This window comes from Anolis carolinensis, chromosome 4 (genome assembly GCF_035594765.1).
Source record: "Anolis carolinensis isolate JA03-04 chromosome 4, rAnoCar3.1.pri, whole genome shotgun sequence".
NCBI lineage: Eukaryota > Metazoa > Chordata > Lepidosauria > Squamata > Dactyloidae > Anolis > Anolis carolinensis.
This window is the reverse complement of record NC_085844.1, coordinates 180,865,751-180,892,397: the sequence shown is the minus strand read 5'-3', so window position 1 is coordinate 180,892,397 and position 26,647 is coordinate 180,865,751. Positions and strand designations below refer to the sequence as shown.

General features: G+C 39.2%; 1 long non-coding RNA gene across 3 annotated transcripts in view; it reads right to left on the bottom strand.

Annotated features, from left to right (window-relative positions):
* The window catches only part of LOC134298377 (uncharacterized), a 165,673-nt gene extending 140,107 nt beyond the window's left edge, over positions 1-25,566 (bottom strand). For all 3 annotated transcript variants that reach the window (XR_010005417.1, XR_010005416.1, XR_010005420.1), the window contains exons 1-3: positions 25,324-25,566; positions 24,883-24,961; positions 14,913-15,189 (exon numbers count right to left, since the gene is read on the bottom strand). This is a non-coding gene — a long non-coding RNA (uncharacterized LOC134298377). The remainder of the gene's footprint in view (positions 1-14,912; positions 15,190-24,882; positions 24,962-25,323) is intronic.
* Between the last annotated feature and the right edge of the window lie 1,081 nt (positions 25,567-26,647).

Here is a 26,647-nt window from a genome sequence, read left to right as displayed (position 1 = left end):
AGGGCCAGCTAACACCTCCCAAGAAAGGATTCTTCCAGAAAGGAAGCTGAGAAGGGAGTGAAGCACTGTGTATTACCAAAGTCATTATTATTACTATCATTACTTATTATTATTATTATTATTATTATTATTATTATTATTATTATTATTATTATTGTGTTGCGGTCAACCATGAAAATGAATACAATCTGACTCCAAGTATTCAAAAACACTAAAATCAGAATATATAAAAATTAATGTGGTATAATAAAACAGAACAATACAATCTCTAAAATCAGAACACTAAATAAAGAACAACACTCTGAAAACGGGAATTCCACATAGGAAACAATCAGGGCCAGCTAACATCTCCCAATAAAGTATTCCCATCATCAAAATCTGGCAAATCCTGTTTTCTCAGGGCCACAGACAGTAGAAGCACATAAAATATCGCAAAGAAAAAAAGGGAATTCCAGACAGGAAACAATCAGTTCCAGCTAACACCTCCCAAGAAAAAATTCACTCAGGGGGGAAACAGCCAGCCTTTAAAGCTGCAAGGCCATTACATCCTAATCATTTTCTCTAATTGCAGCATTCATACTTGCCTCCAACAGACAAAAAACACCAATCAGAAATATTGTATATTCACAACCTTTAGTAAATAATATCCCCTGATGGCGCAGTGTGTTAAAGCGCTGAGCTCCTGAACTTCTGGACCGAAAGGCCGCAGGTTTGAATTGGGCGACCAGAGTGAGCCCTCACTGTTAGACCCAGCTTCTGCCAACCCAGAAGTTTGAAAACATGCAAATGTGAGTGCATCAATAGGTACTGCTCCGGCGGGAAGGTAACGCTGCTCCATGCAGTCATCCCACATGACCTTGGAGGAGTCTACAGACAACGCCAGCTCTTTGGCTTAGAAATGGAGATGAGCACCAACCCCCAGAGTCAGACATGACTGGACTTAATGTCAGGAGAAAACGTTTACCCTTTACCTTAACTACCACCAATTCCTCAATACTTTATTTCCCATACCACCATACTTCGCCACAGCAACGCGTGGCTGGGCACAGCTAGTTTTATATAAAACATGCAACAATGCTCATTCTCCAGTAGTCTGCCAGATACAGTAGCAGCTGGGAACTCCCATGTCAGAGGCGTAGGGAATCTACTACCCTGTTTCCCCGAAAATAAGACAGGGTCTTATATTAATTTTTGCTCCCAAAGATGCACTAGGTCTTATTTTCAGGGGATGTCTTATTTTTCCATGAAGAAGAATTCACATTTATTGTTGAACAACAAAATGAACATTTATTATATACTGTAAAGTAGTTGTCATCACAAACCAGCATAACCAGACAAACTATGAATCCTATCAAGAATTTCTTGTTACTACCATTATTTACATGTACAACAATCTATGGTACCTCTTGCAATTTAGGTTTCACAAGGTTTCCACGCTGATTTCTCTCTATTCTAATTTCAATGTAGTCATGAATGATGAATAATATAATACACTATAATAATAATATGATAATATAATAATAATATAATGATATACAATATATTAATGAGATAATATAATATAGGATATAATAATAACAGAAAATGATAATAATATGGTATTAATAGGATAATATAATAATGGGATATAATAACAGAATAGCATAATAATATAATAATAATAGGATAATATAATAGAATAATAGAATGGAATAGAATGATATAAAATATATTAATAGGATAATATAAAATGGAATATAATAATAATAACAGAATATGCTAATAATAATAAAATAATAATATGATAATATAATAGAATAATAGTATAGAACATAATGATATAAAATATATTAATAGGGTAATATAAAATGGAATTTAATAATAACAGAATAATAATATAATAATATGAAAATATAATAGAATAATAATATAATAATAATATAATGATATTATAATAATAATAATAATAATAGAAAAATATAATATAATGATTTAAAATATATTAATAGGATAATATAATAATGGGATATAATAATAGTAACAGAATATGATGATAATAATATGGCAATAGAACAATAGTATAAAATAATCAGTTTCATGGCATAGGATAGGAAGATGAGAGGAGAATCCCAATGCGTCCTGTACCTTTAAGGAGCAAAAGCAGCAGGACGAAAGCCCTCTTCCTTCCCTCCCTCCCACCCTCCCTTGCCCTGGCTCCAGGAGCCAATCAGAAGCCTCTGGGAAGCAAGGCAGCATGGCCAGGAGGGAGACGGAAGGAAGGAAGAAACGGCAGCGCAGCAGCAGCCACGGAAGGTTTTTCAAGCCTCGGCTGGGGGACAGGCAAGGCAAGGCAGGGAGGGAGGGAGGCACAGAAAGCAAGCACTTTCCCTCCCTCCCTCCGGTGTGTGTATGAGTGCTGCTTCTGCCCTGCAGCCATGCTTCCCAATGGAACTCTGCTGCAGCCTTAGTTGCTAGGTCTTACTTTCAGGGGAGGCCTTATATTTGGCAATCCCCCCAAACCCCTGCTAGGTCTTATTCTTTGGGGAGGTCTTATTTTCGGGGAAACACAGTATGAGATTTTAGTCTGAAATTTAAAGGAGACATCCAAAGTATCAGATCTATTTTGGGAATAGAAATCAGCACCTTGGATATCTCCCTTATTGTTTCAATAAAAACTTGGCATGGATTTACTGGGGGTTTTTTTTGACATAAAAGCCCCTATCCACTCATCATTACATGAGCTGAAAGGTACAGGGATACAACAGGCTCTCCACTTTCTCTGGGAGTATGGCCCCTATGAAAATGGAAAAACTACAAATACAAAAACACTTTTTTAAAAACATGAGGAGTTGAGAGCATTTTCTCTTTGGATTTCCAGATCATTCAGCAGACGTTGACTATATAGTCACCCTGGAGGACCAATACATTCCTAGAGATAATCAAATCTATGAGCAAATATATCCACAAGAGTTAGAAACACGTGTGTGTGTGTGTGTGTGTGTGTGTGTGTGTGTGTGTGTGTGTGTGTGGAAGGGGGTGGTGGTGCTACAATAAGTTTCAAGGTAATACAAACTAAAGAATGTAAGACTCACACAGAGCTTACACTGCTGAATATTCCTATATATAAAATAACATGGAACATATTTGGGCATAGTAATCTAGATGAGAGTTACAAAGTAAGGCTTTGGTATCCAGAAAAATAATTTTATTAATTGATTGATTTGATGGAGACATCTATATGGAGTAGTTTTTAGACACATAAACACTCTGAAATGATTAAGATTCATAGATTTGCCACCATCTAAGCTATGAGTAGAGTTAGGCCAAACAGCAGCACAAGACACTACAATTCATTTTTTTAGACGAATCTGGGCTTTTTTCACCACACATAGCACCTGCCTTTCCTAAGGGCTCTTCCTGGGTTCCTGGGCTGTGCAATACAGGGTGCAGACAGATCATGGGAAACTCTCTCCCCAAGGTCCTTCTCTTCAGCCTCAACCAGGGTCCAAAAGAACCATTGATGCTGATTTGTTCCAGATGAGGATCTTTTCCTCACATCACCATGGTGAATGGTGCCACTGTCATAAGCATTAATGTCAGTGGGAAAGTGCACAAATATAACACAAAGATAAAAGGAATATGAGAAGAAAATGCTTGCATTTCAATGAAATTCTGTAATCCCCAAGGTTCCATGATATGGCTTATTCAAATAAATACAGTTCCAACCTCCTACTGATATGTGGATAACCGTACCTAAGAGGAATGAACTTTCAGCTTTCACCTTCTCTCGATGGCGAGTCAGCGATTGCTCTTTACTATTTTGTTGCTACTGGTGCTCAGAGGAAAATTATATTTGAAATGAAAGGTTAAAGAGCAGGACAAGCTCAGGTCTGAAGCAAGGGAAATGTGATCAACCTATTCTTGAGATGCTAATGATTTCAAAAAGCCCTGTTTCCTTTTGATAAAATTTTACGAGTCTAATTTAGAGACTGCTTCAGTCACATTCTTGCCATCTTAATAATAAAAAAGAAAGTCAGATCAAAGGTTGACCTATTTTTCAAAGCATAATAGTTACCTTGTGCAATTTACAGCCTGGTGTTAATGTCAGCGCTATCACCTAGTTTCCCTTGACTATGAGAGTCACTGTATTCTAATCTTGGTTTGGACAAACAAATGGACATCTTTTCCTAAGCCATGATGCCTAATTTTGTTTGTTCCAAGACTCACATACTCATATGTAAACAAAATGTCAAGTTCATATTTTACATGTACCGTGTACATTTCCATAAATACTAATTTATAAGTTGACCCCATATATCAGTCAAGGACAGGTTTTGGGGCCAAAAAGATGGATTTTAATATGAACCTTGGATAAATTTGAGGATCATTTTGGAAAGAAGAAGAATTGCCACCACTGCCTATGAGTTCTAGCTGCCCCTGTCCTTTGCTTCCATTTTTAATCCAGGTGCTCCATTTAGATTCTTCCACGATTAACTGATCTCTCAACTTTTGCCACTCTACTCAGAGAAGGGAATGGTTCCTTTTTTTAGAAGATGGAATACAATACCTTAATTTTTATTTTTTTAAAGGTGACTATCACTTTTTTGGAACCCCTTTTGGTTCGAAAGGTTGACAGTTTGAATCCGCGGAACATGGTGGGCTGCCAATGTTAACCCCAGCTTCTACCAACCTAGCAGTCCAAAAACATGCCAATGTGAGTAGATCAATAGGTATCGCTCTGGCGGGAAGGTAACGGCACTCCATGCAGTCATTCTGGCCACATGACCATGGAGGCATCTAAGGACAATGCTGGCTTTTCGGCTCAGAAATGGAGATGAGCACAAACCCCCAGAGTCAGACACGGCTAGACTTGATGTCAGGGGAAAACCTTTACCTTTACCTATCACTTTTTCTGAATAGAGTAGTAAAAAAAATCAAAACCCTAATCCTTCCTAGGAGAAACTAAAAGAGCATCAACCGACTCTGTTCTCTTACTGCTTGTGGGGAAGTACCAAACGGCTGATACCCTCCTTTTTCCAAGTCACATAGGTGCCTTTGCTGACATTGGCAATGACCAGCCCTCTGAAGATCCTTGGCTCTCACTGCCATGATGAAATGATGCAAAAAGTTAAGGCAATCCCTGAGCAGGACTTAAGTTTCCAGCCCCATTGTACACTTAGGACTCCACTTCTGCCCCTGCTACAGTTTTAAAGTAGAGAAGTAAACACCTCAGTAGAATTCAGCTTTAGGTGCCCATGTAGACAGACCCTTAATTTCAAGCTCCTTGACAGATTGCAATAAAAATGAAGAAGTGTTTCTTTGTACGAATATTTCATCTGCAGAAATAATCTCCAGTGTTTGTTATTCTGAGACAATAATTAAATAATTATTAATTTATTAATAGTAACTTTAAGATAAAGGTATTTTAGTTTGTTTAGTTTTCTTTAATATATAACCATAATTTTATGCTTTGCAAATGCTCTAGTAAAACCATTTGTGTCAAGAGTCAGACGCCAGTTAACATACAAACAGAGTTTATTCCGAAGATAAGCCAAAAAATAACATAAACACAGGAAATATCCTTGAAACACTTCACTTTTCAGTGTTTCGAGAGTAGATTGGACAATAATAACTCAAAAACGAGCCACGCTAATTTCCCATGCTGGCATTCAATAAAAAACTAAATAACGCTTCAATTCAGCTTTGGAAAACAAATAGAGTTAATTGCTGGAAAATAAACAAACTAGAAAAGCAGTAAAGCTGCTTCCACAGTGCAGATAAGCCGAGAGCCTCAAAGGGATGATGAATAGCCGTCGTCAGAAGAATCCAAGGTCAGGTCAGGAGGCAGCAGAAATTCCGAAAGACAAACCAATAGTCAGAAACCGGGAGTAGCCGTCAGTCAGAGGGAGTAGACAGAAGCCAGGTCAAATTCAATCCAAAGTCCGAAGAGGGTGCAGTCATCCAAAACAGGTCCACGATAAGACACAGCGAGAGCCAACCTAGATGATATCAGCAGATTCAAATCATAGTCCAAGTCCAGTCTTCATGGAAACACAGAGATCCCAATGGCGCCTCAGCAACACCTTGCCACACGCAAAATGCAGTGGCCAAACATTCCCATTTTATTCCCCTTCCTCCTGGGTGACCAAACACTCACACCCAAACACCAGGTGTCCCAAATCTACTCAGAGTCTGAACTCCACACAGCTAGAGCTCGTGGATCTGGAGTACCTAGCAATTCGTCGGAGTCCCAATCATCCTGCCCACACTTAGCCCCATGAACACTTAAAGAACCATCCTCCCTTCTCCAAGCATCCCAATTGGGATCAGCTCCTGCAGAAACCCCAGGTTCAGAAGTATCCATAAGCCCCAAATCCCCAGACATCTCCGGTGGCTGTGCCCATTCAGTGCCCGCTTCCCCAGCCACCACCTGTTCCTCAGCATCCATCTCCCCATCTGAATCTTCCTCAGAAGATCCCCCATATAGTTCTCTAAGTCGCTTCCTGCGCAACTCCTCCAGTGAACCCTCATCACGAGGGTTTTTTCTTCCTCTTCGAATTCCATCACCATCAACCATAATCCCCGAAGGCGCAGTCACAACAATTTGTTTGGAGGTGGAATAAGAGAGAGATTTGTTCTTTTTACTGCCCTTTCTTAGAGGGATCCTATTTTTGTGTGTCTATTACAGCAATGTATCCCTTCTCACCATCTACATGAACATCACAATTTGGAACACTCCCTATTACCAAAACAAAAAACACAAAACACAAAACCTTCCTGGCAATAAACTGCTAGAAAAAACTGTTAGATTTCAAAGATTTTTCCATTTTTCCAAAATCTTACTATCTTAGCTTGGGATCTTGCCCGTTCTTGAAGTACTACAGACCAGATATTTAAAACTACAATTTCCCTTTTATTTTGCATAATAAAATTGCTTTAGAACAGATCTGCTTTATTAGGGTATTGGATTTTATACTTACGTCATCAGCAATCACTGCTATCTTAACTCGAAACGTATTATGTCAACCTGATGTCTTTCCAGTAGAGCACTGTCATGTTGCATTTTGTGCCTTCACTGCTTGACCAATAAGGAAACTAACTTGGACTCTAAAGCCAACACCATTTAACCTTGGAGTCTTTAAGTCAACAGCCTGTATCTGGAGAGGCACTCAAAAGCGTACACATTTTATGCTTTAACATGGCTGGTAAATCCTGGGCGGTTAAGTCAACTTAACCTTCATTTATGAAACTTGTGAACCAAATGCAGCTTGTGTGAGTAATTATGAAAGAGTCTTTCAGAGAGGAGTTATCACTTACGCATTGCTAATGAGTTGACTGAGAATTGATCCTTTTGTAATTTTGCTATTTATATGCAGCTCTTCTTTTCTATGCTCTGCCATAGGTCAAGCCTACTTTGAACTGCTGGGAGACTCACGGGTTTGTCAAGCAAGGTCCCAAAGCCATGGCAAAATGATATTTTAGAAAAGCAAATATTGTCCTGAGGGGTTTGAAAAGGGGAGGGAAAGCTGTTTGTTTAAGATCGTGTTCTTTAAACGGGACAACTGTTTCCTGTTACTAAGGAGTCTCACAGCAACTGAGCTTGGCTTCAGTTAAACAGGAAAGATATCCAAGAAAAAAAAGTCAGTAGATATTTCTGCAATGTACTGGAGAGATAGCAAAGGCCAAGGTTTCCTACACAAACATGCTATCTCAACCTGGAAAGAGTGTCCTAAAATGCAAAATCATTAGTAATGGTAACTAGTAATGCAGCCTATTTCATGGTGTTTGTTTATATGTCATAAAGTAAAAGAAAGCTTATGTTGTATGCCTAGGAAATCCCAGATAATGCTGAATCTTGGATGGAATATAAGATGGGCTTTTGGATTGTATTAGTAATTGCATAAATAAATATCTGTATATACAGTATGTCAGATGTAACTCTGATAGACAGTATATACCAGTGGTTCCCAACCTTTTTTTTTTTTTTTTAACCAGGAACCACTTGACCAGGTACCACTTTTACAAGGGACTAATCCCCAACATTAGTACCAAAAGGGTTACGAATCAGTTTCTGATCAACTTTAGATTCGGTTTGGTTATTTAGGGTGCAGATTCAGAAAATTGCATTGGATAGACCATATCAGCTCTAGTTTCTGATACAGAACATATGCCATCCAGTAGTTGCCATTTGCTTGCCCACAGTAAACCATATTTAATAATCCAGAGCTGATGGGGTCTATCCAATGCAATTTTCTGAATCAGCACTCCAAAAAACCACAGGAACAGGCCTAAAAATGAAGACACCCAGACATTTTTTTTGGTTGTGTTGTGTTATTATTTGTAGTAGTAACAGTGAGGCCACAGACCATATAATAGTTCTTGCGGACCACTGGTGGTCCACGGACCACAAGTTGGGAACCACTGATATATACAGTTGCCTACATTTAAGTTTCATCAACTTGATGAAAAGATTTATGGCAGCCAGACTGAGACATGATGAAAAGACTCACTGTTTCACCAATAAAAAAGCTGTAAATTGCAATGGGGGGAAAAAAATATGTGCTAATAATTGTCTGCTCGATACAAGGTACAAGAGGAAGATGCACCTGTTATCAAGCAACTTACTGGAAAGTGGCATTTGTTCCCCAATGTGGCAGACACAGTGCATGACGGAACAATGTTTTCAGTGCTTATAGTTTCCCCTTTCCAGAAAAGAGCAAGATGTTTGGTCAGTTGGGAGCTAACCGACTGGCTGACAAGGTCAGAGCTTTGGGAGTGGAGTCGTTGTTCTATCTTCTCTCTAACCTTTTAAAAATGTCTTCCCAATATGCAACATGCAGTGAGCTTTAGAATGCCACCCCTACTCATCTTGTCTTAGAGCCCTTCCAGACAGGCCCTATATCCCAGGATCTGATCCCAAGTTTTCTGCTTTACACTGGATTATATGAGTCTGTACTGCCAGATAATCTGGGATAAACAGAAAATCTGGGATCAGATCCTGGGATATAGGGCCTGTCTGGAAGGGCCCTTAGTTTTGGGTATCATGGCGGAGGTTGTTTTTTCTAGCTTTTGTTGTCTTTCATTGGTAATCTGATTTGTCACAACTTTGGTCAGTTCTGGCATGGGGGCTGATCCAGTTTGGTGAAATATGGAGCCTGAATTCCCATGATACTCCATTTACGAGGTTCTCTCAATGAACACTGTGGCTACAGACAATGATCATGCTGAGCCCAGAGGCAGATAACTCTGCCTCATTCCTAAGCTGCAATTGAACCATGCATTGGCTTTCACTCAAATGGAAACCCACATGTATGAATTCAGACCTATACAACTGAGAGGTTTCCATAGGCCAGCAGGTGGATCTACTGATGCCTATATGAACTGCATCAATTTCTTCAACTGTAACAAAAAAAGCTGTGCTCTTTTTCATACCAGCAAATACCATCACTGTTTATTCTTGCCAAAGCATAGTATCATATTCTCCATTGGGATGAAAATGAAATTCTGTCCTACTACTACTACTAATAATAATAATAACAATAATAATAATAATAATAATAATAATAATAATAATAATAATAATAATTTATTTCTTACTCACCTCTCCCCACGGCTTGATAGGTTACTAAATATAGCAGAGCCAATGCTTTGATTTCAGATGTCTTTAGGGGTCTTACAGATTCTGAAGTGCCTCAAACAGAAAAGCTAAGATAGAAGTGGTCAGAAATCCAATTTTAGTTTTGAAAATAACATTTTAATTATTAAATGATGAAGAGTGAGAAGTCCCTCTTTAGAGGGTGAATAGCTACTTTTGGAGACTTTCAAGAGAAGTCATCTTCCTCCTCCTGCCCCTCTCAAGATCAGAAAAAGAATGGCCTAAAGAGTTTCGAGGAGCAAGGGTTGCAAACATGATCTGGAGGGCTGGCTCACTTTGCCCACTCCTTTAATTGTTTCTCTTTTATCGGAACTCAACTACATCCTGCACAAACTTGTAGTCCTCATCAAGGATTTAAATCAGTGGTTCCCAAACTTATTTGGCCTATCACCCCCTTTCCAGAAAAAATATTACTCAGCGCCCTGGATTTTTTTAAAATTTTAATAGCAATTAAACAGAAAGATATATGTACCTGTGGCCATCACCGCTCCCCTGGATTGCTGCAGCGCCCACCAGGGGACATTAGTGCCCACTTTGGGAATCACTTATTTGAATAGATGAATTTGTTTGCATGGAAAAGACCTTCCCACATTGGCCTCTTTGCCTACCTGTCAGTTAGAACTTCACATGTGCTCAGAATAGGAGGTGTATCCCTGAAAAGTATCAGTTTAACAGGAGGAGAGAACTTACAACCTCATCAGATGGGCCGCCAGAATCACTACGCATTGTGGTGAATCTGGCTGTGCCCATCAGCCACCCAGCTCCCCTCCCCTCCAGGATCCCCCCACTCCAGTTGACTTCTATTCAACACAGGAAGTCTTCCGTGTTGCTGCGGTGGTGGCATGCGAAGGTTGACCAACACAGTTTCAACTGAGTCCTGTTTTTTGGAAGGGAGTTGGACTGGATGATCCACAAGGTGTCTTTCAACTCTATGATTCTATGATTCTATGAGTCCTGGCAGAAGTTGCTCTACATCATGGGATGGAAGCCAGTGGACTCATTTTCTGAGCACATGGCAAGACCCCGAGGTCTCCATTTTTGTTCTGCTTTTGTTCTCCTGTGAGAGACAAGATGTCTGCTGTGAGTTAGATAGTTGGATAGCTATGCCCTGTTAACTTTCTTATCTAGATATAACTTTTAAGCTTGACTCTGGTCCTGAAATTTACAGCTCTATTGCTTGCACTAGTATCTTCTGATCTGCTGAACTGCTTCTACTGTTACTGCTACTGCTGTTGCTGCTGCTTTACCTTTTTAAAAATGCTTTTACCTTTTTGGAAATTATACATTCCCCACCTCCAACACACATACAGTTTAAGTAAAGGTAAAGCAGCAATAACAGTGACAAATCTATGTTGAAAATTGCTCCAAATACTCTTGTGACTACCTAGAAAGATAGTATAGCACTGGAAACCTTCAATGAAATCGAATGACAGTAGATGATAAACATATAATAGATAGATCAATGATAGACTGACAGGGAGATAGATACTCACTGGCACAAGAAATAGTGAAGGCCACATACAGTAGAGTCTCACTTATCCAACATAAACGGGCTGGCAGAACATTGGATAAGCGAATATGTTGGATAATAAGGAGAGATTAAGAAAACGCCTTTTAAACATCAAAATAGGTTATGATTTTACAAATTAAGCACCAAAACATCACGTTATACAACAAATTTGACAGAAAAAGTAGTTCAATACGTAGTAATGCTATGTAGTAAATCCTGTATTTACGAATTTAGCACCAAAATATCACAATATATTGAAAACATTGACTACAAAAACATTGACTACTGCGTTGGATAATCCAGAACGTTGGATAAGCGAATGTTGGATAAGTGAGACTCTACTGTACTTTGATACCTTACAGATATTTAGACAGATTGGAAAATAGGGATCCCTGCCCATTCAAAGGGACTCCTTGATTCAAAAGTAATGACCAATGGGCCGACCAACATCTGGGGAGACAGTAATTAATGCCTTTATCTTTTGCTTGTGAATTTCTCAGATGCATCTACTAAGGAGGAAGATTGGTGAATTCGGTAGACTCAGGTCCCCAAACCTATGCTTCAATACCCACATTTATAATTGTGAAGGAATTCCATGAGTGTGCCCACAAAATGATTATCATAAGGGGAGCTGTGTGATTGTTATTATGTGCGTGCACTCATGGGAATTTTGTGTTTGCCATTAAAAAAAAAAGACTAGCACATTATATATGGCCATAGCAAACTTCAATTTCTCTGAAGGCAGACTCATGAGGTGAAAAAAGGGGTTTGCCTAAGATCCTAATACAAGGCAGTGGTAGGGTCTTACCCCAAAATGATAAAACCACTCTTTTGAATCTGTACCATTTTGCTCAGTTACCTGTTTCATTTAAGATAAGCAAATAAACCAATGTGGCCAAGAAATTGAGGAAGAATTCTTAGCCCAGAAAAAAATACAGCAAAATGCCTTTCTCAGAAGGCAAACTAATATGTAGAGTGAACCTATACCATGACAAACAACCACACAAGCATACATATAAACCTAAACAGCGTACATATTGTAACAAAAAACACACATACCACACCCAAAACACAAAGAAAATATACAACCTATTGCACCCACTCCCTGCCTTGCTTCCCAAGAAATGTACCATCCATTGTTTCTGTTTTGATTTTTTCATTCCGGGCTTGCACAGATGCCCAATACATTTATGGATACCCAGAACTTTTTCCTCCTGTGAATGCCTCTGGTTGTTAGCAATAAAGGTGACTCTGGGGGTACTTATGGCTAAGGTAGTTCACATAGTTGCATATGTGTTTAAAATTGAAAGATTAACATTATCTATACACATAATAAAATGAAAATCTGTATGCGTGTATGTGGCGGAGGTGTCCATTTACACAGACAGCCTCCTGCCTCCACAAACTGCTTTAACCCACAGTACTGAGGAGCCACCAAAGAAACCACCCCCCCAACCAAGGACATTGCAGGTTACGATGAGCACCACATCCCAGTGTTCCTTTCTTTCTTCATTGGTGTGTAATTTGCATGGCCCCACCCATTGCCTCTCCCTTAACACTTTCCTATTCTTTTCTATGGCACACAGCAACTGAACATACTAGAGAGAGAGGTTTGAAGAGAATTAACCATGATTTATAAGAGTTGTAGGGACTGGAATGTATAGTTCACCAGCAATCTAAGAGCACTCTGAACCCCACCAACGATGGGCCTGGAACTAACTTGGCACATAGACCTAACACAGTCAACTTTGCATATTGGCAGGGTTTTGGGGTGATTGATCTTGACATCCAGGAGTTATCGTTCACCTATATTCAGAGAACAGTGAACTCATCTGATAACGGATCTGGATCAAGCTTGGAACACAAGTTCAACATGGTCAACTGAGAATACTGGTGGACTTTGGGGGTGATTGACCTTTAACTCTGGGAGTTATAGTTCACCTGTATTCAGTGAGCCCTCTGAACCCCACCAACGATGGATCTGGACCAAACTTGGCACACAGACCCAACACTGCTAACTTTGCATACTGGTGAACATTGGGGATGATTGACCTTGAAATTTTGGGGTTATAGTTCACCCTTAACCAGAGAGCACTGAACCCAGACGACGTTGGATCTGAACCGTATTCGGCATACAGACCCAACATGGCCAACTGTGCATACAGACGGGGTTTGAGGGTGATTGTCCTCGGATATGGGAGTTGTAGTTCACCCTTATCCAGAGATCCCTGAACCTAGCCAACAACATATCAGCAAGTAGCTTATGCTGTATGGCTCAAAACACAAATAACCAAATTAAAAGGAATTTATGTATTAGAATAACTTTCCAAGCATTAGAAAGATGTAATAATTTTATTTTCAAATTGCAATTTGAAAAGGAGAACTATATTGAATCTATGGAATTATGTATAAGACATGAATGCTGTTAAAAATATTCCAATTTACTTATCTCCCAAAGCTCAACAAAGTAGGGAAAATAGAGTCCCCAACTGGCTCAGGGTCAAACAAGATGTGACTGGGCAAACTTGTTTGTTCATAAGTCAGCTTCACTGGTTTATCATAATAATCATACAGTTGAAGGATGTGTTTCAAGCCATCTAGTCCAACTTTGTCATCACTCAGGTCATATAGGGGGAGGTGGTAGGTTATATAGTCTAACTTGTTATGGAAGGATGAGTGTGATTTTGACATCAACATCATTTTAGGCTTCAAAATACCGTAAACACACTTCCAACATATCAGGGCCCTTTCACACTATGTCATTATATAACTATAATTCCAAATTAAGTGCAATGGCAATCTCCTATGGGATTTCTAGTGCAGAGAGGGATATATAGGATGTTTCGTTAGCATGTTCTAGTGTCCCATCACACTCTAAATTCTGAACTTCCATAGAATGTTGTAAGGGAAGTTAAATTAGAATTGTAGTGCCATAATCATATAGTCAAGTGTTTCTCAACCCCTGGGGGGTTGCGCGGAGGTGTCAGAGGGGTCACCAAAGACCATCAGAAAACACATATTTCTGATGGTCTTAGGAACCTCTTTGGCAGAGAAGGCTGAATATCTCTTCGCTTGTCCTTCTCTTCCTTTTTGGAAACAAATGGCAAATCCTCCCACCAAAAGCCCAGTTTGCCCAATTCTATCATTGGTGGGGTACAAGGGGTTCCTTGACTGTAGGTGAACTATAAATCCCAGCAACTGCAACTTCCAAATGCCAAGGTCTATTTCCCCCAAACCTCACCAGTGTTCAAATTTGGGCATATTGTGTATCTGTGCCAAGTTTGGTCAGCTCCATCATTGCTTGAGTCCACAGTGCTTTCTGGATGTAGGTGAACTACAACTCCAAAACTCAAGGTCAATGCCCATCACACCCTTCCAGTATTTTCTGTTGGTCATGGGAGTTCTGTGTGCCAAGTTTGGTTCAATTCCATTGTTGATGGAGTCAGAATGCTTGTTAATTGTAGGTTAACTACAACTCCCAAATGACAAAATCAATCCCCCTCATCCCCACCAATATTCAAATTTGGGTGTATCAGGTATTTGTGCCAAATTTGGTCCACTGACTGAAAATACATCATGCATGTCAGATATTTACATTACGATTCATAACAGTAGCAAAATTACAGTTTCGTATAGCAACGAAAATAATGTTATGGTTGGGTGTCACCACAACATGAGGAATTGTATTAAGGGGTTGCAGCATTAGGAAGGTTGAGAACCACTGAGGTAGTCACTTAAGATGCTTTCCTCCCAGCCCAAATGACTTACCAGGTCCGACAGCAGGGTGGAATGGAGGATCACAGAATAGTAAGGGAAGAATCCAACTTCATCTGTTTTGATATTTAAAAAGTTAGACATCTCAGCCTTATACTTTATTTGTGAACAGGAATAGAAACTAGTTACTACCATCATATTGGTTTCAATTTTCTGTTTGCATGAAATACAGTAGATCAGAAGACGAAGAGAAATAGAAGGAAAAAGCTGTGACTTCCTCATGGAGATTGAAAATGAACCACACACGCAGTCTTCTGGATAAATCTTGCCTCTGTTGATGGAAGAAAGACAAATTTATTAAACTGCAATAAGACAGAGGGTGCTCTCTAGTGGTGTCCTGAGATGGTTCTTCTCTTTGCAGTTCCATAAATGTATGAATTCACCAAAACAGAGCTTAATTTTTCCTAACTCTAAATCACAATTGCTCTGAAATTAGTCATGCAAATGATACCTGTGGGATTTTGTAGCCGTGGGTCATGCTTTGAGCTCATAGTTGTTAAGGCTCTGGTTCAAATCTCATTTTCTCCATGAACTCACTAGGTGGTCTTAGGCAAGGCATATTCGCCCAGTCTCAGCCACTAGCAATATAAATAAGGGTTGTATTCGAGACTTAACTCCCCATAGAGACATAGTGAAGGTGACTTAGAAAATGTATGAAAAGCACTTTGCTCACTTCTATAAAAGTTAAGTGTTAATTATGTTTCCCTTGTTGAATTACTGGATATGGCATAATGTTCACCTGACTTCCCAGCCCTGATGCTTTAGTGCCATGGTTGGAAATTTGTAGTTCCCCAAATACTGATGGACTGCAATATCCATAATCCATCCATTTAGACTATATTGCCTAGGGCTGATGAAACTTCTAGCCCAGTTACTTTCCAATCCTATCTGAGAGCCCTTTCAGACAGGATCTATATCCCAGAATCTGATCCCAAGTTTTCTGTTTATCCCAGATTATCTGGCAGCGCAGACTCATATAATCCTGATTGTTGTATATGGGGGGTTCAAATTGGGTTATTTCTTTAAATTGGCTTATGATATTTTAGTTGATCATGTATTTTATGTATTTGTGTGTGTGTGTGTGTGTGTGTGTGTCTTTGTATTTTTTAAACCTTTGTATGCCACTTTGAATCCCATCCATGGGAAAAAGCAGGATATAAATGAAGTAATAATAACAATAACAATAACAATAACAATAATAATAATAATAATAATAATAATAATAATAATGCAGAAAACCTGGGATCAGATCCTGGGATATAGGGCCTGTCTGGAAGGGCTCTTAGTTGATATGCTTCTCATGCACACTCCTGAATTCAAGATGATAAAACAGTACAGTTTCACACCTTCACACCTATATTTAATGCTTACCCATGTTCTTCATTCCTGGTACTTAGAGAAATAATACAGTGTTATTTCTTTTTCACATTTGGAAAAGAAAAATAAGGACCAGAAGTTCAGTGCTCCTAAACTAGCCTCAAAGTGACAGACACCCTTCATCACTATCGTTCAGTAATGTTTCTATAAGCCATTACCATAACCGAATATGATTGTCTGTTACATTAATATGGCGAATTCAGATTTCTCCAACCTCTCTTTTCCTTTATTCCAGACAATTTTTATTTCTCCCACTTGAGAGTGTAATGCCCATATTCTAATGCTCTTCTTGTACAAACATGCAGAACCAAACAATGGAAACAGCATATCATGGGGAGATTTGCCCCATGGTTGCATGAATTTACACTGAAAGGTAGCAATTTCCTCTTCTAATAGTAACTATTTTAATAAGAGGATCACATTATTATGTGTGTATGTATTTTAAAAGATTTACTTTGCTGAAGTCCCTGCTTTACTATCTCTTGGTTTTAAGTGTATAGACATTAGGTGCAAATTCAATGGTAGCAGTTGTATAAGCATGTTTAGAGAGAGTCCACAAGAATAAATGTCTACCAGCTGCACAACTAGACTAACTAACTGGGGTCAGTTAGCACAATTGTTTGGCCTTTAGTTTGTGGACTCAATCATTTCTTGTATCTCTTCATACCACCTGGAGGTAGAGAGAAAGCTGATAACTACACATTGCATAATTTAGAAAATAGGACATAGAAAGATTCTTCTTAGTTGCTGCTCCCAGACTATGGATTGATCTCTCAGAGAAGACTAGATTGAGCCCCCTCTGATCTCTTTTTCCTAGCAAACTAATATTTTTTACACAGCACACACTGTGGCAGAAATGTTTTTTTAATGCTGTATGGTAGACTTTCATCTTACATTTTAAACATATTCTAAAATCTTTTAAACTGATGTTGTAATAGGATTTCTTGTCTAATAGTTTCTAGCTGTTCTTGCTTTAATTATATTTTGTTTTAATCTATAATGTAAGGTGCCTTGGGTCCCATACTGTGAGGGCAGAGCCGGCCCTAGGTATTTTTCAAGTGTAGGTGAACAGAATTTTGGTGCCCCCCCCCCCCCCCGCAAAACCAATCACTGAAAAATAAAAGTGTTGGATAAGCGAAAATGTTGGATAATAAGGAGGGATTAAGGAAAAGCCTATTAAACATCAAATTACATTAAGATTTTACAAATTAAGCACCAAAACATCATGTTTTACAACAAATCAACAGAAAAAGCAGTCTCGACTGCACCCCCGTATGTTTTGCGCCCGAAGCGACCGCTTAATTCGCCTCATTGTTGTGAGGGGCATATAAAACAAAGAAATAAATTGAGACCTATGGGTACATGTGAGCCCACAAGAGACTATTTCTGTGGTACAGATTCCCCCATTCCCAAACATGTTATTTTCTTGCAAAAAGAGGCTGAATTGCCCCTCCTGAAAATCTGAAGTAGCAATGATTTTCCTTTTAAATAGGCCACACACCCCCATTCCATTTTTTAAATAAACAAAATAGGGTTTGGCTACTTATGTTTCTTGGGGTTGGGCAGCTTTCTGAGAGCTGCTCAGGCCCCTTGACTCCTGATATTGCCTGACAATGGTGGACTTATACCACATTTATCACTTTCAGCAGACTTTCCACCTTCCTCTGCTATTTCAGTCCCTTACTTAAGCACAAGATTTTGCACATGGTTGCAGTCAATGAGCACTACACATGTGCTATAATGCAGTTTGAAGCTGGCTTGAGGGTAAAGTGCCCTCCAATGTGCACTGTAACACAATAAAAATCACTGGAAAATCTAAAAGAAGCCACAAAATCTGCTGAGAGCTTGTCAGGACAGGGCTAGCACTGATGTGCTAAAAAACCCCAAACCACCACTGGCCAAAAGGTGACCCCCCCACACACACACACCTTTAAGGAGGAAAACACATTGTTCCCTTAGGAATGCTCATTTTCCACTCCTCTACCTCAATTTCCCGTGCCCTGCAATGGTCTAGTGCAGATTCTAAACAATCATTATGATGCACATCAGCGCATACCAGAAGACTGGGTAAGAAAAAACACTCTTGGGTTTGGTTCCTATCTGCAGTCAGTGAACACTGTGAGCACCCCAGTTACTGGGGTGATTGTGTAGAATAGTGGCTTCTCAACCTGTGGGTTCCCAGATGTTTTGACCTTCAACTCTCAGAAATCATTACAGCAGGTAAACTGGCTGGGATTTCTGGGAGTTGTAGGCCAAAACACCTGGGGACCCACAGGTTGAGAACCACTGATGAAGAAGCTTCACAGCCAGGCCCGTAGCCAGGATTTTGTTTCAGGAGGGGCTGGGATTTTGGTTCGGGGGGGGGGGGCTGAGTCTGAGCGGGAGAGGGTCTACCCTAGCAAACAGTTTGTATCGTTATCCCAATACCCCCATGCATATGGGATATATTGAGCATGGTGATCAGATCATGATATGAATAAACATAACAGTTTAAATAATAAATATAAGTCTTTCTCGTGGACCAACCTGAGAATTTCGGGGGGGGGGGGGCTAAAGCCCCTCAAGCCCCCCCCCCCCGGCTACATGCCTGTCCACAGCATAACCATTTTTTTATCCATGTCCTAACTCAATTTAAGTGGCTGTGCAGAACCTCCCAATGTGATACTTCTGTTCTAGCAAGGATCACCTCTCAGGATAGGCAGAGGTGACCTCCACAATCATGGAATTAACAAATAATCTTCAACTCTTTTTGCAGACTTGTGTTCACCCATCATATTCATTTTCCCCCACTCAGGTTTTTCCATGTAGAGCAACATACCTTTTATTCCTCCTTTTATTTCCTTGACATAAGCTGGATCTACACTGCCATATAATGCAGTTTTGAGCAGCATTATATGGGTCTACTGACCATATATGGCAATTCCAAACTAAATTATACAGCACTGTAGATCCAGCCTTAGACATAGGTATTTGCTTCCATGGCTCCCAGTCACCAGTGCTATATCAAACGAAATGGATTTTGCCATCTAGTGGAGAATTATAGGCACTTTTTTTAGCAGTCTGCCTTGGGATGGAGTAGTGGAAGAAGATAATTGTTCCATGAAGATCCTTTTGTTAGCAATGGTATTGAACTGTATTTTCAAATGAAACAAGACATACATGTTCATTTTGCATGTCCAAAACCCCAAATTGCTCTTAGTTTCTCAAAACCCCATGCATTTCCAGAAGCTATCTCTGCAAGTTATATACAAGGAGTTGAAATAGTTGTGACAAGCAAGGGCATAACTCATTGATACAGACCGTGATGCTCCTTCTCTTTTTCCAAAATTTATTTTGAAACCAAATTGCTACATTTTCCTGATACTAGCATATTTCCACAATAATGATTTGTTGCATTCCGTTTAGTCAAAGCAGTAAGAATACAATTCAGTCTACATATAATACTATTTTAATTTATTTTAAAACACAATCTCAGTTATCAAAAACATAGAGCCAGGTTCTATCTACAATCAGCCAGCCCACTGCAAGGCAGCAACTTTTTTTCTGACAAAGGGATGTTTATTTATTTATCACATTTGTACCCCACATTTGTCACCCTGATGGGGACTCTGGGCAGCCTTATAACAGGCAACAATTTGATGTCATGCACATATACACATGGCACATGGAGGAGCCATTGTGGATGTGTTCCTTGTTCTTGTATATAGTCAGTTATACTTGACATCTATAGTGTTGACTAGGGAAAGCTTTGCATCATTGGTTCTTACCTTTGTGTTATTCTGCAAGCAAATGTGTGGAAGCCTTTTTTGTATTTCTGACCGAAAGTATCTGGCTTTGGGGCTACCAAAACCTAGTCCCAATTCTGTTGATTTCCTTAACATATTTGTGCTAATATCCTATATATGTTTAAATGGAGGTAACCCATACTTAATGGAGTGGGACTTACTACTGGGAAAACATGAATAAGAGTCAGTGCTGAACTTGGTCTGGAGGCTTTTTTTTGGCATTCTTGACACAATCCTATTTTGGGAGGGGTAGCTCTGAAGTATAGCTATGATAGTTTTCGCTTTAGATCCTACACAAACCCACCTTTTCTTGACTGCAACCTCCAATAGTAGGCTATACGTGATCTACAACATCAATAAAATTTCCAAGGACATCAGACTTCATTTTGATTGCAATAAGATGGTAAAATGTTGTAGTCACATCACAGTCTGGAATGCCTGTTGAGTCAAGCCACAATGACTATTTCTAGAGTGGATACATATGCTCTAGTTCCACCTATCTGTACTCATCACATTTTTTTGGTGTCAGGAGCAATTTGAGAAACTACAAGTCACTTCTGGTGTGAGAGAATTGGCTGTCTGCAAGGATATTGCCCAGGGAACGCCCAGATGCTTTGATGTTTTTACCATTCTTGTGGGAGGCTTCTCTCATGTTCCCACATGGAGAGCTGGAGCTGATAGAGGGAGCTCATCCGTGCTCTCCTCGGGTTGGATTCAAACCAGCAACCTTCAGGTCAGCAACCCAACTTTCAGGTCAGCAGTCCTGCCGGCACAAGGGTTAACCCACTGTGCTACCAGGGGCTCCTTTACAGGTTGAGTATCCCTTATCCAGAAATCCAAAATATTCCAGAATCTGAAACACAACTTTTATTTCATGCACAAAATTATTTAAAATATTTGATAAAATTTCCTTCAGACTAAGGTATAGAGGAAACATGAATGAATTATTGTACATATTTGGACCTGAATCCTGTCTGCATGTAATTTCATTATGTGTGTGTGTGTGTGTGTGTGTGTGTGTGTGTGTGTGTGTATTCCAATCTGAAAAATCTGAAATCCAAAACACCTCTGGTCTTAAGCATTTTGAATAAAGGATACTCAACCTGTAGAAGAACAGATAGAATCATCTTACATATTGACACCATAAAATAAACTATTATAATAATACCGCCCCAGATCCAATATGAGACTAAAGAAAAATATAAGGTGATTTTGGTTAAAACTGGAGATTCAGTCATGCTTGGAGCAGATTAAAATCCATTTAATCTAATCAGGAGTCTGGATTCAACCCAGTGCACCCTTTGACCAATGAATTGTGATTTTCAAATGTTGTTGAAAAAACGGCCAATAGATTTAAAGGAAATGGTATGACTGAACAACATTTATAGATTGTAAATCTTACAGGTAGACATCTGCTAAAAATCATTATGCCAATACCACTGTTCACCATGTTGGAATACTCCTTTTTTTTTTTTTAACTCTATGCTATTAAGTTGTCCAGGTATTACCGCATTATTGAAGAGATTCCTATATGCTACTCCAAGGATAACTGCTTGTGACTCCATGCATACACGTATTTATAAGTTGCTTTGTAAATGTTTTAGAGGCCCTAGTTGAGTTTATTCATTGCTTGTTTATGGAATACGCCTTCTGTTAAAGCCAAAGTTCACTGTAATGGAAAAAATGCTAAGTGTTATTGTTAAAGAGAGTTTGGTCATTATTTAACTTGGCTGCATATCAAGGGGTGTTCAGACAGAAGACAAAATGGCATATTTTGCAAGCAAAGAAATGCACAAGCTGTGAGCCCCATTTTACAACCCAAACGGATGTTGCTCCAGGCTCATAAAATGTGCTCTTTAAGTAGTAGCTGTTTTCCTAAAGCCGCTCCCACACCTGCAATGGCCTTGTAAATGAACCGGGAATATATGGTCCTAAGTCTCCTTGTAAAAACTAAGATCAACACAAGATTTACACAGTTTTATGGATTGACTTTATAAGCCAGTTTGACAATGAATTCTGCAATCACAATCACCTCTGGCATTAATCGAGGATTAAATGGTAAATTGACCCCAACACCAAGTCTTTGTAAAGGTGCTGGGAAAGAAGATGTGGGCAAGTGGATCCTAGCAAAGTCTATTGGAGAGAAGAGATTTAAAGCCTAGGGTGAATTCTTCCTTATACCTAAATTTGTTTTATATAAGGGCAGCACTCTATACTGAAAACTGCAAGATTATTTAAACCTGATACTTATTACCAATATATTGATATGTTGAATTCTTGGGAATATGCATATCAAAAGTTTCTACTGCCTTTAAAGGCTGTGGCTGGAATTAATTATTTTATTATTATTATTAATGAATGTGGCTTAATTGGACTATATTTTCTCTTAGACAGAAATAGTTGATGGCTTCATTCTGTGGCACTATGAAGCAGTCAACTGTTGAGCAATCACCACTGTTAAGCAATCTGGACAAACATACAAATCAGAATACGTTTTAGTATTTGGTTTTAACGTGTTTCTGATATGCTCTAAGTTTAGCATGTTTGAAATTCCTGATACATTTATAAGTTCATAAAAGCTTTCAAAATCTGTGAAAAATATTGTGTGATGAAATGTTTAAACCTGATTGGCATTTAACAACAAAATAGAATCATTCTTTTTCATTTTGGGTGTGTTGCCTTCCTCCTCCATAAAGAGCAAATGGATCCACACCAGGAGAAAGCTGGATGCATACTGCCTCTCTAAATTCTCTTTTGCAATAACCAAGAAAAGACTTGCAATGGTGTAACTTAGGCCATTGTAAGTCACTATCAGGATACCAGCTACTATAAAAGGAGTATGGCGTTCTTTCACACACTTAGAAAATACTGGAGATTATTACCTAGGTTAAGGAGAGCCAGTATGGTGTATTGGTCTGAATGTTGGAATATACCACTTGGGGCAAAGGTTTTAATTTCCACTGGGCCATGGAAAACTACAGAATTTTTTTTTCGTGTCAGGAGCAACTGGAGTGGGAGAATTGGCCATCTGCAAGGACGTTGCCCAGGGGACGCTTGAATGTTTTGATGTTTTTACCATCCTTGTGGGAGGCTTCTCTCATGTCCCCGCATGGAGCTGGAGCTGAAAGAGGGAGCTCATCCGCAGTCTCCCCGGGTGGGATTCGAACCTGGCAGCTTTCAGGTCAGCAACCCAACCTTCAAGTCACGAGGCTTTTATCCCCTAGGCCATCGGAGGCTCCTAACTACTGAATGACTTTGGGGAGGTTGTACTCTCTTAGTCAGAAATGGCTTGAAGGCACCCAACTGCAATAGAACTTAGTTCCCAATACTCTTCAGACATTGAGTTATATATGGTAGGGCTGCTAAAAGAAACAGAGTACATGAAGAGCTTATTACGCCTTCCCACATGTATGTTCATTACACCATTTGACATGTGGATTAAATTGTACATGTGATGTGCTGATCTCCTCCATGTGTTGAACCACTGAGCTGCATTCAATCACTGAGAATGAATCTACACTGTAGAATTAATGCAGTTTAACACCACTGTATCTGCCATGGCTCAATGCGATGGATTTTTGGGAGTTGTAGCTTGGTGAACCACCAGCACTTTTTGGCAGAGAAGGCTAAAGACCTTGTAAAACTTCAACTCCCAGGATTCCATAGAATGGAGCCATGGCAGTTAAAGTTGTGTCAAACTGCATTCATTATACAGTGTAGATGCATTCTCTGCCAACCCAGACTAATCATCATGGCTTCCCGAAGACAGGACAAATGTACAGGGGCCCCTATACTCCTGTCTTGACCTCTGAGGCTCCTTCAACACCATATTAGCAAAGCAGATAATCCACATTATCTGCTTTAAACTGGATTATATGAGTCTACACTGCCAGATAATCTAGTTCAAAGCAGATAATCTGGATTTTATATGACAATGTAGAAGGGACCTGAGTGTATCTTTCACCCTAGCTCCTGGTTTCTCCTTCAGTTAGGATTTGTTCCTTGACCCTCCATTTTGGTTTGTCTAGGCTTTTCATTTGCTTCTCCCATAGCTCCTTGATCCTTTGCTAACTTCAATTTGCTGTCTCATATCCATCCCCAACTATTCTGAGCCACGCAGGTACCAGAGGCAATGGATTGTTTTGATGCTGTTGTAACAGCTGTTAGACACAATGACTTGGTATATCTTTGGGGGATATATATATATATATATATATATATATATATATATATATATATCTTGTTAGTTGACTGGTAAAGTGTAGCCCCATCTATACTGCCATATAATACAGTTTGAAACTGCTTTGTGTGGTCTGATCAGTGTAGACCCATATAATTCCATTCAACTGCATTGAACTACATTATATGAGTCTATACTGTGCATATAAAGCAGTTTCAAACTGCATTATATGGCAGTGTAGATGGAGCCCATGTCTCTGAAGAATAAACCAACATATAATGACTTTTTTCTGGAAGCCATAGTGTCACAGGAGAATGTAGAATCTCTCTGTATCATGTTGCCATAAAAAGATCTTATGTAACACTTCAGAGTTGAGGCCAACAGCAGGAAAATAATGCATTGTCTTGACAAACCAGTCCAAATAGCAAGACAACAGTGCCTGGGAAAAGGAGACAAATTGTTTGTTTGATCTGCTGGTTGATGCCTTTTGTTGAAAACCTGCAATTTCAAAGGCAAGACAGAAAACGAAAAAACCTTATTGTAACATTGCCTTATGTGAGTGCAGGGAATTATTGTAATCAAGAAGCAGCTGACAGCCCACCTGCTATCAATAGTTTCTTACCGTTCTGTTGTTTGGAAACAATCTTCGTACAATCTTTCTTGATGGCAGCATCATTTTGTTTTCCAAATGTGTTTAGGCCCTGGAGATAGGTTTTAAAAAGGATCTTTGTTACTTTACTTAGGAATGAGCAAGGGTGCACCTACACTGTAAAATTAATACAATTTGACACCATTTTGACTGCCATAGTTCAATGCTTTGGTATCATGGGAGTTATGGTTTGGTGAGGTACCAGCACTCTTTAGCAGAGAAGGCTAAAGATATGCAAAACTACAGCTCCTGTGATTCCTTAGCATTGGGTCATGGCTGTTAAAGTTGTGACAAACTGCATTAGCTCTACAGTGCATCTGTAGCCCAAGGAACTAAATAAACTCCTTTTCTAGTATTACTCATAATGTGTTCTCAAAGATGGGAGTAGAGAAGTATCTAGCTTGGTGACCTTACCTCCAGTTGCTTTCTTCATGTGAAAAGTGATGCTTCAGAAAAGGAGCAGTTTCATTTTGTGTGATGGTTCTCTATGCAAGCAAGAATTCTGGGAATATGGAAGCTTATTTATGGAGAAAGCCTGCAGATAAACAAGGACAGACATAAATTGCATATAAATTGGAAAGTCGTGACAGAAGGGGCTCCCAAGTGCAGTGCAGACTCATATAATCCAGTTTAAAGCAGATCCTGGTATATAAGGCCTGTCTGGAAGGACCCTAAATGTGAACTTGTTTCTAAAAGGTAATAAATGCATCTGAATAAATTTTACAGAGATAATTTTTTTTAAAGAAACATGCTAAGGATATGCATTTGTTTGCTATAAATTTGCTAATGCAATTTTCAAAGATCTATACCAAAATGATTTGATACATTGTGATAGTTTTAATCTGTATCATATTCTACTACTAACGAATAACTTGCTGCCACCTAGAACTCATTTTTCTTTTTTTGGGGGGATTTGGTACCTTTTGGAAGCAAAACTGCACACAAATAGAGTTCTACCCTATGTAGATGCCCTCAATGTTGAGTCAAATTGAATCTGCATTCAGCTTGACTCAACACTGAGAGCAGCTACATACATGATATAATTAATTCAATTTGGCACCACTGCAACTGCTATAGCATGATGCAGGAGTTCTCAAACTGTGCTTTGTAGAGCCCTTGGTGCTTCGTGGGTGATAGTAAGGGGCTCCATGGCACCATGCTATTTCCCACCTCTTTTTTTCTCCTGAGAAATGCAGGGAAATAAACATTTTGAGCTGCTAAAAACAGCAGCAGCAGCATCCTGGAGCACAGACCCTTTCTCCCCCACCTCACTCACTGACCAGACTTTTTTTCTCACTGCCCAGACCCCTCCTCCTTGCTTTTTTTGCTTCCAAATCCATATTTCCCTCCCACCGCTTTGATAGTGTTTTTCCTGTGTGGCAGAAAGGGGTTGGCTGGATGGCATCTGGGGTTTCTGTTGTTGTTGTTGTTGTTGTTGTTGTTGTTGTTGTTATTATTATTATTATTATTATTATTATTATTATTATTATTATTATTATTATTATTAAGGCTGGATGGCCATCTGTTGGTGTGCATTGATTGTATTTTCCCTTCAAGGCAGAAAGGGGTTGGACTGGATGGCCCTGGGGTTTTCCCACTGAAATACAGTACTGTTAAGTTTATGTTGGTTAAAATTGTTCTTAATTTTAAATATTTTATTGTTCTTTTCTCTTTCCTTTCTTTGCACTGTGTGAATTAATTCACACAAACATTCCATCCATCTACCATTGTCCTTGCC